Consider the following 13,059-nt stretch of genomic DNA (forward strand, 5'->3'; position numbering starts at 1 on the left):
CACACTGGAGTAATTTGATATCAGTATTAAACAACCTAAGTACAGACTGGCTTTGCCGCTGACCTTGCAAACTAATACAGTGCCTTACAAGATTCCTAATACCCACTGAAAAAGTTTACAGTTTGTCACCACCAAAAATGTGAATGTTCTTCTGTAGGTTTTCACATAATTGTAGCCATGACTATTTGTTTAGGGTTGTTGGCTTCCTGGAAGGTGAACATGTATCTACACCTCAGTCTCAAGTGTTTTGTGCCCCCTAACATGTTTTCTGCCGGGACTGCCTTATATTCAGCCTTATATTCATTTCTACATTATTCGCTAAACTTTACACAGCTACCATCCATTTTTTCATGACTTGGACATTTAAACGAAGAATGGCATCCCAACGTTTTTCGGTTTAAACGTTTTGGGATTGCTTAAGATTGATGTATTGATTTTAACCCAGCAACAACCATTTTGGCTTAGAGCCACAGTCATAAGTGTGTTAAGTAGTTTTCAGAAGGATACACGTTTCTCTCTTCACTTCATGCTTTCAATTGATTTCTCCTTTAACTTTAGCTTTCTATTTTCTGCTCCATTAACTTCAGTTATTTCATCTTTCAGTTATTTAATCTTTCAGAAGACATGGTCTCCTGGACACGTTTCAGCTGAAACAAAGTGGGAGACAAATGTACCCTCCATGTCTGAACTCATCCCCGTCATCCCGTACTTTGATGTGAGTCTCGGTGATAAACTTCCAGAGATTAAACCAGGCTCTGAAGCTTGACTCTTTGATTGAAGAAAATATTTACAACACGCACAAAGAGAAAGAGACATGTATTAACCACCCACGCCACAGCTCCCTTTTGAAAGGGCAGGGGGAGGAAATCCAGGGGCTGTTTGTCACCACAAGATACGAGTGGGAGTGAGTGGGAGGAAGAGGGGGAGGATATGAAAGGCAGAATTTCTTTAGTATTTAGGTAAATCTGGTGTCTTTACAGGAATAACTCTGAACATACAGCCTTGTGGTTTCTTAAGACAGGGCTGTAAGGCAGAGCTTCCTGTAAATGATTTAGCTGGCAGACACCCACAGAACTCATCCCTTGCGTAGTATATGTAATCAGGAAAGTTTAATTTTGGAAACTTCTCTGTACTGGGGTCAAAAGCTGCCTTGTTTCAGGAAATGGTTCACAAGAGAACCATCAGCTGATTTGCTTGAAGCTAAAAGTCTTGAATCTTGTTTTTTTTTTTTTTATTTTTTTTTTTTAGGAGTAGGAGCTCTTGGGGGTAAGTATGCAGAAATATCAGATCCAGAAACAGTAAAGCTTTTATTCCACACAAGGAGTGTACGTTTGTGTATAAACTTAAGTTTTGCAAAAAAAAACACATGCAAAAAACATTTAATATCTCACTGTGTAACATGTCTGGTTCTCAGAAGGGTCATGTCACGAAACCAAGCATCAAAGTCGTGGAGAGAAAAAATTAGGCCTGTGGATCTAATATTGACAGAGATCCTGCAGATGTTCAGTACCGGTTGGACTAAAAAGGAACAGCTGCAAATGTTCTAAGCATGCTTAGCAGCTCTTTTCCAAAACACACACTCCCTCTATCCCCAGTTGGTCACTTTGGGATTGTTTAATGCTTCGGTCACACTTTTGCTGCATGTGATGTTCAGCTGTTGGAATATTAAATTATCACATGGAGTTCAATGTATGCAACAAAAGCTGATTTGAACAGAAAACATTTGACAAAACCCAGCATTTCAGGTGCACAGACAGAAATAATATTTAAAAAGCTTCTTGTGCAACTTAATTTAAATAGTTGCCTCAACATGGTTTTATTTTATGGTAACTCAATTCACTACAATGCATAATTCAGTTCAGTGTATGTAGCTACACATAGTATGAAGGTAATTTTGAATCAAAACTATTTGTGCATTGTAAGTGTGCATTTGAAGTTGCAAAGAGAGTTACATTATAAGTTTTGTAATTGTATAATTTAAAAAAAATTCACAAGTACATTTTTTTACACCTGTTCAAATTTTACAGTTTTGCTCAAAATGGTCCAGAACGTATGTTGCAAAATTATTTGTGCATTGTAACTTTGGATCTTTGTAATTATAGAGTTTTTTCTATCTTTCACAATTACAAAAAAAGTTACACCTCTTCATATTCTAAAGTACAAGTACACAAACTGTGTTCTCCATGTTGCCCATCAAAAAATCTCTTACATTCTCAGTTTTGCTCCAAATGGTCCAGAACTATTTTTGCAAAACTATTTGTGCATTGTAACTTGTTGGTGTTTTGTAATTGTAAATTGTTTTATCTGTCACAATTACAACAAAAGTACAAATACACAAAATGTGTTCTGTGAGTTGCACATCAAAAATGCACAAATAGTGCCTTATAGGTAACCATTGAAGTTTTTGCACGGTTTGTCACATTACAACCATACACTTACAGGTTTTTATTGGGATTCTTTTGTGATGGACTGACAGAATGTGGTGCATAATTGTGAAGTGAAAGAATAATTATGCAGGGTTTTCTAAAATGTTAGATAACAAAAGTCTGAAAAGTTAGGTGTGTCATTCTATGTGGTGTGTAATTCTATCCTTTACTGATATATCTCTAAAAGATTCAGTGCAAACAACCGCCTTCAGAAGTCACCTATTTAGTAAAAAGAGTTAACCAGTGTATACATTAATCTCAGTGTAAATTCAGTTTTCTGCAAATGCTTTAGAGAGTTGTCAGAGAACATCAGCAAACAAATAGACACGAAGACCAAGGAACACAACAGCCATGTCAAAGATAAAGTTTAGGAGAAATGTAAAGTATAATACCTTAGATTGAACTTAATTGTATTGAACTGGTATTTGCATATGAAGTAGACCTGTTTGGTAAGACATTCCTGGCGAAGTCAAACTATATAAACCAAGAGACAATAATTTAATTATTGTCTAGCAATCTTCAAAATGACAACTTACAAATGTGAAGTTCTCAGTTCATAGTGAACATATCAGCAAAAACTGTAAACTATGAATCGGGGACTGACCCACAAAATGTTAATAAGATAACCCCCCTTTTAGTAATTAAAACAACTGCACAGAGTGACTTGTATGGAAACTATTTGACCTTTCACAGCATGCTTCTCTTCACCAGTGTGCTTACAGCACCGAGGCACTGAATTAATTAGCAGACAAGTTCCAGCTGCTGATTTAAGCAACAATAAATTCATTTTAAGTAAAGAACAGGCTCTAAACCTCCACCTCATTTTTGCCTTCTGTAAATCCAATCTCAACAGTGTCAATAAAAACTCTAAAACTGTGGAGTAAATAGTGCAATGAACTTTTATAGTTGGGTTAAGGATCTGGATGGATCTGAGGCGTTGCACATGGGCTGCTGCGTCTGTTCAGTTTTACGGGCTGTTTAAGGGTCTCATTCAAGGACTGAAAATGTCTATTTTAGGGCAAAATGTAGACAATCAAGAACATTTAGTTGGCCATTTTGAAGAAAGAAAGCAGAAAACTCTCCATAGAAACTACATTAGCTGCTTGCCAGGCACACACACAGGCACACACACACACACAGTGTTCAAGAGTTTAAATGATGCCAGGTAAAGATGGTTCCAGTAGGAAACAGTCGGGCGTCACACACACTCATATTCAAAACGCACACACGCCTCCTTGTTTACCTTGAGGTGGGTTCATCTCACAGTGGGTCGGGGGGGGGGGGGGGGAGACAAGGGCTTCTATTGACGGTGTAGCTCCCCGTTCCCCGTGGGGCCAGATGTTCGGGGTTAGCGGGCGGTTTGAAAATGACACGCTCACTGTTGCGCCATGTTGGATTTCCCACTTGGCTCCAGATGGATGAGCTTAGCGGCTGAAGGCTGGGAGAAGGAGAGAAGGGAATTCAGTAGGATTTCAGTTTGTCTACAACCTGTAATGAAATAGCACGATTGGAAAAAAAACTCTACATTTCTACACTATTCGCTGGCCTGGCGTGTCTCACAGCCATCTTACTGAGATATATAGCAAGAGCTGTATTTCTCAACACCAAATAAAGCCATGTGCCGGCAAGAAAAGCACCGGTCTTCTGGGCCTTTCTGCAGCACGTCAAACATGAACACGCTAAAGACTGGGAAAGAATGCATTCATGTCTCACAATGTCATCTGGAACAGGATACAAAGCAGAAGTGCCATGTTCAGAGAGTAGGGCCGGATGACAGAGAGAAACCGGGAGGCTGTGAACAATCTTCTAGCTTCTAGCAGTCGCCCAGTCCTGGGTTCGTTTTTGATGATGAAAAACTATACCTAAAAATCACACACTGATCGCTGTATGCTTACAATAAGTATGTTTTAAACTTGGCAATGTAGAATAATTTGTTTTTTTTACTGTATATCAGAGGTTTTCCGAACTTTTCGGGTCATTGGCTGAAAATGTCAAAAAGTCAAAAGCACTCTAGGGCTAAAAATTAATAAAAAAAAATATTTAACCGAACAATTGTGATGTTTTTTAACCTGCTTTACAAAATATGGTCATATTTCGACTATCTGTACTTAGCCAAATTTAATAAATAAATTCCAATCAGATATCAATGTTCCAAAGTCCACAATTAAGTAAAAGCTTTTGGAGAACTATAATCCTATATACTATGAAATTAAAGAGAATGTGTAGCTATAAAAATACAAATGTTTTTTGTTGACATATATATATATATATATATATATATATATATATATATATATATATATATATATATTATTGAATTATAATATTCAATTGTAAGAGTTTAAATTGTCTGTAAGAATTTTGCCCTAATTAAAAATAAAAAGTTTCCATCTGCACCAGCCTCCTGCGCTTGTTGGCCAAATCTTTTTTTTAAATGCAGCTGTGTAATGCAAAATCAGCACAGGGGCTGCACATGGCTCCCGGGCTGCACTTTGGACACACCAGCTGTAGATGGACGCTAATGTTGTCTGACAGGTAACAGGAAACAAATAAATGCAAAGAAAAAAGGAAATAGACTCTCCTGAACAAAACAGGAACTAAGACTTAGAAACCCCAGCAACAACCATGTACTTTGATGGATCAGAAACTTAAGTACCTGACACAAACACAAAGTCCAACATGTCATGACGAGGGCAGCTGAGAAAACAATTCATGAAATTCATGAAAAGTGAGAACGTGTTTCCAAAAAAAGGCCTCTAGCCTGAATTTGCTTTGATTAAAAGTTTGATTTTTATTTATCCAGTAAGGAAGGCAAAGTCAGAAGAAACATTGCCTGAGATCAGTAGCTCCAAAACAAACAGGCACCCTACCCAGGAACGTCTGGCCATGGGCCCAGGCAGCTTGTACTTCACCATAGAGATGAATGGCTGCTTGTGATAAATATTTAATTTGAAATGCAGAAATTCTGGAAGCGTTCAGCTTGAATTAATCGCTGGTCTGGTTCTGACCATCAGTGTCCCTCAGATGTCATTGCATGGGTCAATGCGCTGCAGTTTGGTTTATTAACATAGTCTCAATTCACAACAAATTTTGTTTTAATGCGACTGTTTTATGTTAAAATGTCACTTAAATCCAACCATACGGACAGATTCAAGGTCAAATACATTGGCTGGCACAACAGGACAAAGAGCCTGCTATATATTGATATATTGATTGGCGTGTGATTATTGAAGCTTTACTTTTCTCTACATAATCCGCTGTGAGCATTTAGCTACGCTACAGTACAGAACCTGTGCAAACGTTCCTCCAAGGACACCGTCTGTCATGCTGCTCTGTAAGTCCATAGAGTCTACGTGTTTCCAGCCTCTAAAAAGTTACACATTGTGCATGAAGGGAAGTTAAGATAAAACTATACAGTGAAAGTGAAGCTGCTGTCAAACACTCCCTCCTTCATTTGACTCAGACATCAGAAAAATAAATTATCACAGTTGAAGCGAAGAGGTTAAGCTAAGCAACACCATTTATGGATTCAATGTGATCTGCAGACTCTTTGTACGGTCAGACAAAATACAAAAGGGAAAAAAAACACTGTATAAAGGCATTTTTTTTTACATAATAATACTTTATACTTCCAAGGGGTCTGGCTGTTTACTCCCTCCGCTAGCTATCTGTTGTTGTTCACTAATTTTTTTCCTGCATAGAGGATCTTTGTAGAAAACAGGTTATTGTCGTCTTTTTTGTGTTCTCAATAAGCAGCTACACCTCCATTCAACATATTTACTTTAAAAGTGTTCGAGGGACATGTATTGGATCCTCGACTCCTGTTTTTAACAGAGGTACTGCTACAAACAGTTTTCAGTTTCCAAAAAGATTTTGTTTTTTCCATTTACTATAATTTTGAAAAACAATAAAAAATCTGACTATGATGATTTATCATAGTTTTCATATTTAGGCAGCAGAACCTATGGAGCTTATGGGACCTTTAGTACATCACAAATCCATTTGGTTCCATAATTTAATTTTCTAAGGTTTGTTTCAAAGCAGGGAAGCTACAGTGATTCAAGCCCTGACACATGGACTCTAAGAGGTCTGTCGTCTCATCCCTGCATGCCATATCATCATCGCCCGTCAAGCTGACACTTCACAGCGGGCCAAAACAGTCCTCTGGCGTTCCGGTCCTTGACAGCCTGTCACCATGTCAGACAATGGTCCATGGCAGGGAAATGACAAGCTTTGATGTCAAAAATTAGCACAGACACTTAAAACTTACAGATGAAAACATCGTATGTTAAAACGCCTAGAGCGCCTTTCCCAGGTTAGCTATGTTCGCTGGAATAAAAACAAAGATGAGGTATGTTACCCAGTCCAGATCCACCAAACTGAAGAGATATTTACTACATATTTGACGACAATACCATACCCAAGTGTGCTAACCATCAATACTTTTAACGTGGTTTCAGTTCAGCCTATTCGCTTTTACATTGTTGTCTAGTTCTTGATGTTGGTTTTCTTAGAGAAACAAAACTGCAGATTTTGTTTCTTTTTGCAATGACACTGACACTTCCCTAGAAATTATTTTGTTGGTTTTTTTTTTAAAAAACTGGGGTTATCTGGAGAGGTTATCAGCGGCCAGTATGTTAATAAAATGCATTGACCCATCAGAGTCAAACCGCACTAGGGGATTTCACAGGGTTTTCCAGTTATTCTTTCTTCTCTCTAAAACTCCCTGAGATCACTTCCTGTAGTATCCAACCAAAGACATGAGTTGCAAGTGTCGTTTGGGCAGCAACTCGGTTTGTTTAGCCATTTAGGCATGGTGAAATTTACTTTAAGTACATCAAAATGGGGAAGAGATTTGAGCGACTTCGAGCTTTGTTGTTGGGTCCAGACAACCTGTTTGATCCACAGGGATCTCAGCTCACAATCATCTCTCTGATTTAGATAGAGAAAATATCCAGAAAGCGGCAGTTGTGCGGATGAACACACGTTGATCGTGTCAGAGTAGAAAAGCCCCCCCCTGCCGCCTGTCCATCCTACCAAGATGGCCCACTGACCCCGGAACCTTGAGGGAGTGGTTCAACTTCAATGACTGAGGACTATGGCCTCAGACTTAAAAGAGCAAACTCCCATCGCAGCATTTTCACGTTCACTGGAAGACAACTCCAGTCACTGAAGGCCATGACTTGAAGACAACAACCCAACCACATCATGTGCAAAAAGCAAAGCGCAGGAAAACAGCTTTTATCTCTGTTAGACTGAGCTCAGCTTTTAATCCTCGGGCGTAAGACGTGCGCGTTGCCACACCAAAGCTTCTTACTGCCAGCACCAGCTTTTAGCTTAATTAAAGTTTCTCCTTGTGATGTCGTTTGGGCTGTTTTGTGGTCTTTTATATCTTTATCTTGTTAAAGGCTCTTTTACTAGGACAGATTAGGTCTGATTCATAGCTTTAAACAGAGTAAACACGGGAATAGGAAAATGTGGAAGCGTCCAGTGGTTTCTGTTTTTCGGGTTACTATTTTGGCATAAATTCATTTTCAGATCCCCTGTTTTATCGCTGGCTTGGAGACTGGGGAGAGATGTAGAATAATTAGAGAACTTTTGCAGATGTTCTCCCTCTGCTCCTCCTGTGGGGGCCTCAGTCTGTATTAGGGGCCCCTCTGGTAGTTCTGATGACTCGCCAACAAAAATGAACTTAGCTGAGAGTGTCCTATGCAAACTGCAATGCTGCTAATCTCATCTGCTCCCCTCCAGACTCTTGGGGGTACTGACTGGAAAAAAAAAAAAAAAAAAAAATGCTTGGTTAGTGATCTGCCTCAACAAGTTAGATGCTGTTTTGCATTTAGGATCATGTTCCTCAGCGGTTTGACCTTTTTGTTTTTTGGAAAACGGCTTCCCCCTAGCTTCCCTCTCAAGTGCTGCATGTCATGCAGCTTTTTGCCAACGTTGAAAACGCTGTTGGGTTTAATAGTAATAGCAGTGAGATCCTACAAAGACAGTAAAAATAGTACAGAAATGCATTATCAGCATTTTATTACATGTGGCCTCCCCGCTGTGGTCGTCTCAGACGTCGATACCTTAAATGTAACATAAATTTTGGTCTAGAGTGTCTCGCCAGGAGACGCCATAAACCCTCAGCTGGAAACACATTCACACTCAACAGCCATAAAGCACCCACTGAAAAATTGAGGCAGCTGTGTGCTGCTTGAATCTCTCATTTCCAATCCGCACTTTAAGAACCGCTACCGGTGAATTACTTACAGCAAGCTGTGACAATGCTGCCATATAGGGTACGCACAGCTGGAAATAAGGGATTTCTGTTTATCCATGTCCAACTGAATAAGTCGCGCTCTGTCCTTGTGAAACTGAATATGTAATGCTCTCTGAGGTAATTACGCCAGAACATTGCAAATGTCTGACGTCGTCCTAAATGAACACTTGTCTTAGACAGCAGTGAAGTCGGGAAGGACTCAAAAGGCCAGCTGGTTGTGATTTATGGGCCCAAAGTCTCTTAAGAACGTTGACCTCGAAAGTCTCTGGACTTCCCCCCCTTCAGTCCCCAAGTGCGACGTGGTTGGCTGGGTGACCGAGTCAAAGCAGGATAGGGTGGGAAGACTCAGGGCTGTGAGAACATCAGAAATTGACTTAAACTTCTGAAACCCAGGTCCAAGAAAAAAGAAACTGTACACTTTACAAACGTTACTGTTTATCACCAGCTGATGGCAAACTAGTATTAATGTTAGGCTATTTGACTACTTGCAAGAGACATTTCAAAATGTATATTTAATGTCTTCCAGTTACTCTACTTAAGTATAAATGTGTCACACTTTTATTTTGGTATTTAAAGTGTGCCGTAAATCAAGAAATCCACAACAAAAGTACTTAAATCTAAAATGTACCTGCAGTATTATAATTGATACACAAACTTCCATTGCATGATTTCACATTGTTATATTTTTTCATTGTATAAATATATTCTGTTGTATAAATCTATTAAATACATTTTAATTCTTTGTGACCAATGAAATGACTGTGACTGACAAACTCTTCTTGGAAGGTGTGCCATCTTGAACCTAGACTGCAGGACTTATATAAAAGTGCAAAGTCTCAAAGTTGTGTATCAAACTAATCGTTTGTATGTTTTCAAGTACATATATACCTAAAAACAGCTAATTTGCTTTTTTTTTTTTAACTCACCCAAAACTTTGATTATAATACCTGATCCTGGTATCAATGGCTGAAGGACTGAGTGACAGATTCAAAAACAGTGCACTCTGAAGAAGAAAAAAAAAGATACCCAACTTATATTACTAGGCTTTCTCATTGAAGCTTGTTTTACCTGTTCTAAATTCCTACAGAAAAAAAATATCATGCATATAAAACTCTTTGGCTGTTGCAAATGTATAGTGTGCCCGTTGCCTCTCCCTGCAGGGAAGGATCAGTAGAAAACCCCCAAAGGGAACTATTGAGATGTTAAGAGTCAGCAGAGGGTTTCCTGTTTAAGCAGCTCTGTTTCATTCTGACCCATAGCTGGACTCGCAGAAGAGGGAAGCTGTAGATATGCACAAAGGATCATTCATCCTGTGCTCCATGCACATTTTGAACCTACCAAATGCACCCGTTGATGTTTTTCACTAAAAGCAGCTCATTTTTAAGTTGTATAGACTCCATCTGGTGGAAATCTATGGAACAAAAACTACAATATCACACCGTCTTTAAATAGAGTCAATAGTTAAAGAAAACAAAACTCACACTGCTACCTTCAGTCATGTTTTCAAGCTAACTGCGCCACCTAGTGGTAGTGAATCAAACTTCAATGACAGGACAAAGTTGAACGTTTCCATATCAAAGTTTATTGCTGACATGCATGTAGAGATCTGATGAAGTAGAAAAATATGTTTTTTTTTATACAAATGTGTTTATCTGTACAATTAATCAGTTTTCTGTTTTTAGATGCCCATATCCAACCAAGCAGCTCACCACGCATCGTGACTCCATGTCTCACATCCCGCACTGAATTTACCGTTGGATCGGTCAGTAAATTTCTATATTACGTACTGACAGTTTAAACAAATACATTTGTACTACTCGCCCAGCTGGGGGAAGATAATCTGACTAAGTTTTTGCTAGATTTACTTTGACTGTTCTGAGTTATATTAAAGTATGTTGTTATACAGAGTCTTTCCAGATCAGGGTACGATCTAACACTCACTGGGGAGAGTAATTAACAATTCCTGATCTGCATTTGTTTCTCAAGGTGGATTGCTTCAGTTCAGACTATTCTTACAGGTGGCCCCCGAAATCTTAGCATTCAGTGGTGGCAATGGAGTTTTTGAAGAACACCCTTTTCGGATGAACAACCTAGACTACTACAATACTGCTGTATACCCACAGAATTCACATTGAGATGGGAGAAAGCCAGGGGCTCCCTGTACATTTCGTTTTAGCCTCTGGATGTGATGTTAGACGGCCAACATGGCCCAAAGAACGCGCCGATCGCCGTGTGCTGAAGCAGAGCTGGTAAGTCACTGGGTGGAGCATTTGTACATAAAAAGGATGACCGTCACGGTCACCATGGTATTATTTACATACTGACCAGAGTGCAGCTTGGCGTGGGGATTTAAGGGTTAATGGCAATAAAAATTTTACACTACAAAAACCCCCTCCCGTAAATCAAGATGTGAAAATCCATTTATTATCATCATCATCACCATCATAATTTCTTTAAAAAATAGAACTATGCAAAAGTCAGTCTTAGTATTAGTGTAGCTTAAGGTGACCACAAGAAAACAATTGAGTAATCCATAGAGGAAAAGATCCTTAGAGGGAAGGAAATGCTACTCTTTCACAAATGTGTCTGGGGGGTGGGGGGGGGGGGGGGGGGGATTGCTGAAGTGGAACCACTGTTTAAAGCTGAGAGATCAAACAACTGTGGGGCCTCGTTTCAAGGAAAGTTTTTGACTGTCTACAATCATTGTCTGTGGTACAAGCACCAGTGGTTGGGTTTTTTGGGGGGGGGGGGGGGGGTTTAACACAAGTGAATAAATAAATCAACATGAAACTACAAGGAAAAATAGAGCAGTTAAAGGTGTTTGGAGAAACAAAATCTATGTTCATGCAGTCTGAATATAAATAGGGACAAAAGTATCGAAAGCCATAAAGCAGGTACCAATATGCAAAGGCAAGATGCACAGAACAGATGCCTAACAGTCACTGGTTAGTAGCATTGCCATGGTTTACAAAATAGCTCCGTAAAAAAAAAAAAAAAAAAAACAGAAGAATGTATCAAGCCAACCCAGAAACTGCACTTGTAAAAACTGTGAGTTTGTATTTTCATTTACCTACAGAATATTACAGTAATATTTATTTATCCGCCTCTGGCTGGGCTCAGGGGAGCCCACAGGGTGAGATAAGACGAGCATGTACAAGGTGGGTTTTGGGAGACGGAGAACAGACACAGCGCCTTGCGGAGGTATTAGAAGCCCAGAACGTTTACACATTTCGCCAGGTATCATATCGAGATTATATCAATTTACTAAAAAGGGATTATGTGCGATGGACCAACACAAACCGGTGCATAACTGAAGAAGGAGAAAATCGACACATCGGTCAGAAATCTCTCAAAAGAGCGGCATGTAGTTTTTTTTAGCTCCTTGCACTTTGATACGTCCAAATAAACTTGTCTTTAGAAGACACCTAATTTGAAAAGAGAGTCAACCTGGGTTCAATTTGATCTCAGTGCAAATACGGCGCATTACATTGTTTGAAGATGAAGGAGCACACGTCACCATGAAGACCATTGAGCACTGCAGATAGGCCAAGCATAAAGTTCTAGCAACGTTTAAAGCAGCGTACGCAGTGTAGAAGTACAAACTGTGAAAGATTGGCTGGCAATATTAATGAAAGAAAGCCAAACCAATTCTCTTTGTAGTTTTCTACAAGCAATGTGGGGGACACAGCAAACTGGGGAGAGGAGGTGCTCTGATCAAAGGGGACTAAAATGGAGCTTTATGGCATCTTTACACTATTTCCTACAGAGAGACATGGTGGAGGCAGCATCATACGGCAGGAGTTCCCCCCTTTTTTTTCAACTGATATAGCTTTTAGTCTGTAGACGTGGTAAGTTTCTCTAATAGCTTCAATATGCGGATTTATACGATATCAATCAGGGAGCTGAATGCAAATCCTTGCCACACTTTTCAGATTTTAACATAATGAAAAATAAAACCACATATCCTTTCCCTTTAACGTCATAATTTTGCACCGCTTTGTGTTGGTCCATCAAATAAAATCCAAATAAGTACATTGAAGTCTGTTGCAGTTATGTAAAAAAACCCAAAACAACAACAACAAAAAAGACGTTAAATGGGCATCAATACGTCTGAAAGGCAATGTATTTGGTCTTTTTCCAACCTTAAAGCGTTCACGTCATTCTCAAAAAACAAAAAAAACAAAAACATTCAGTCAAGCCCCACCGCAGCAGAGCCTGCTCTGTGTTTCACAGTGTCTGCCGCAGAGGAAGGCCAGATTAACACAACACAAAGATGACTGGGAGGGTAGCTTAAAGGGTCAGAGTTTCAGCTTCATACACGCTTGTTTTGTCTGGCCCCAACCCGCATCCACACAGCATGCACAC

The sequence above is a fragment of the Fundulus heteroclitus genome, chromosome 3 (assembly GCF_011125445.2).
Source record: "Fundulus heteroclitus isolate FHET01 chromosome 3, MU-UCD_Fhet_4.1, whole genome shotgun sequence".
Classification (NCBI taxonomy): domain Eukaryota; kingdom Metazoa; phylum Chordata; class Actinopteri; order Cyprinodontiformes; family Fundulidae; genus Fundulus; species Fundulus heteroclitus.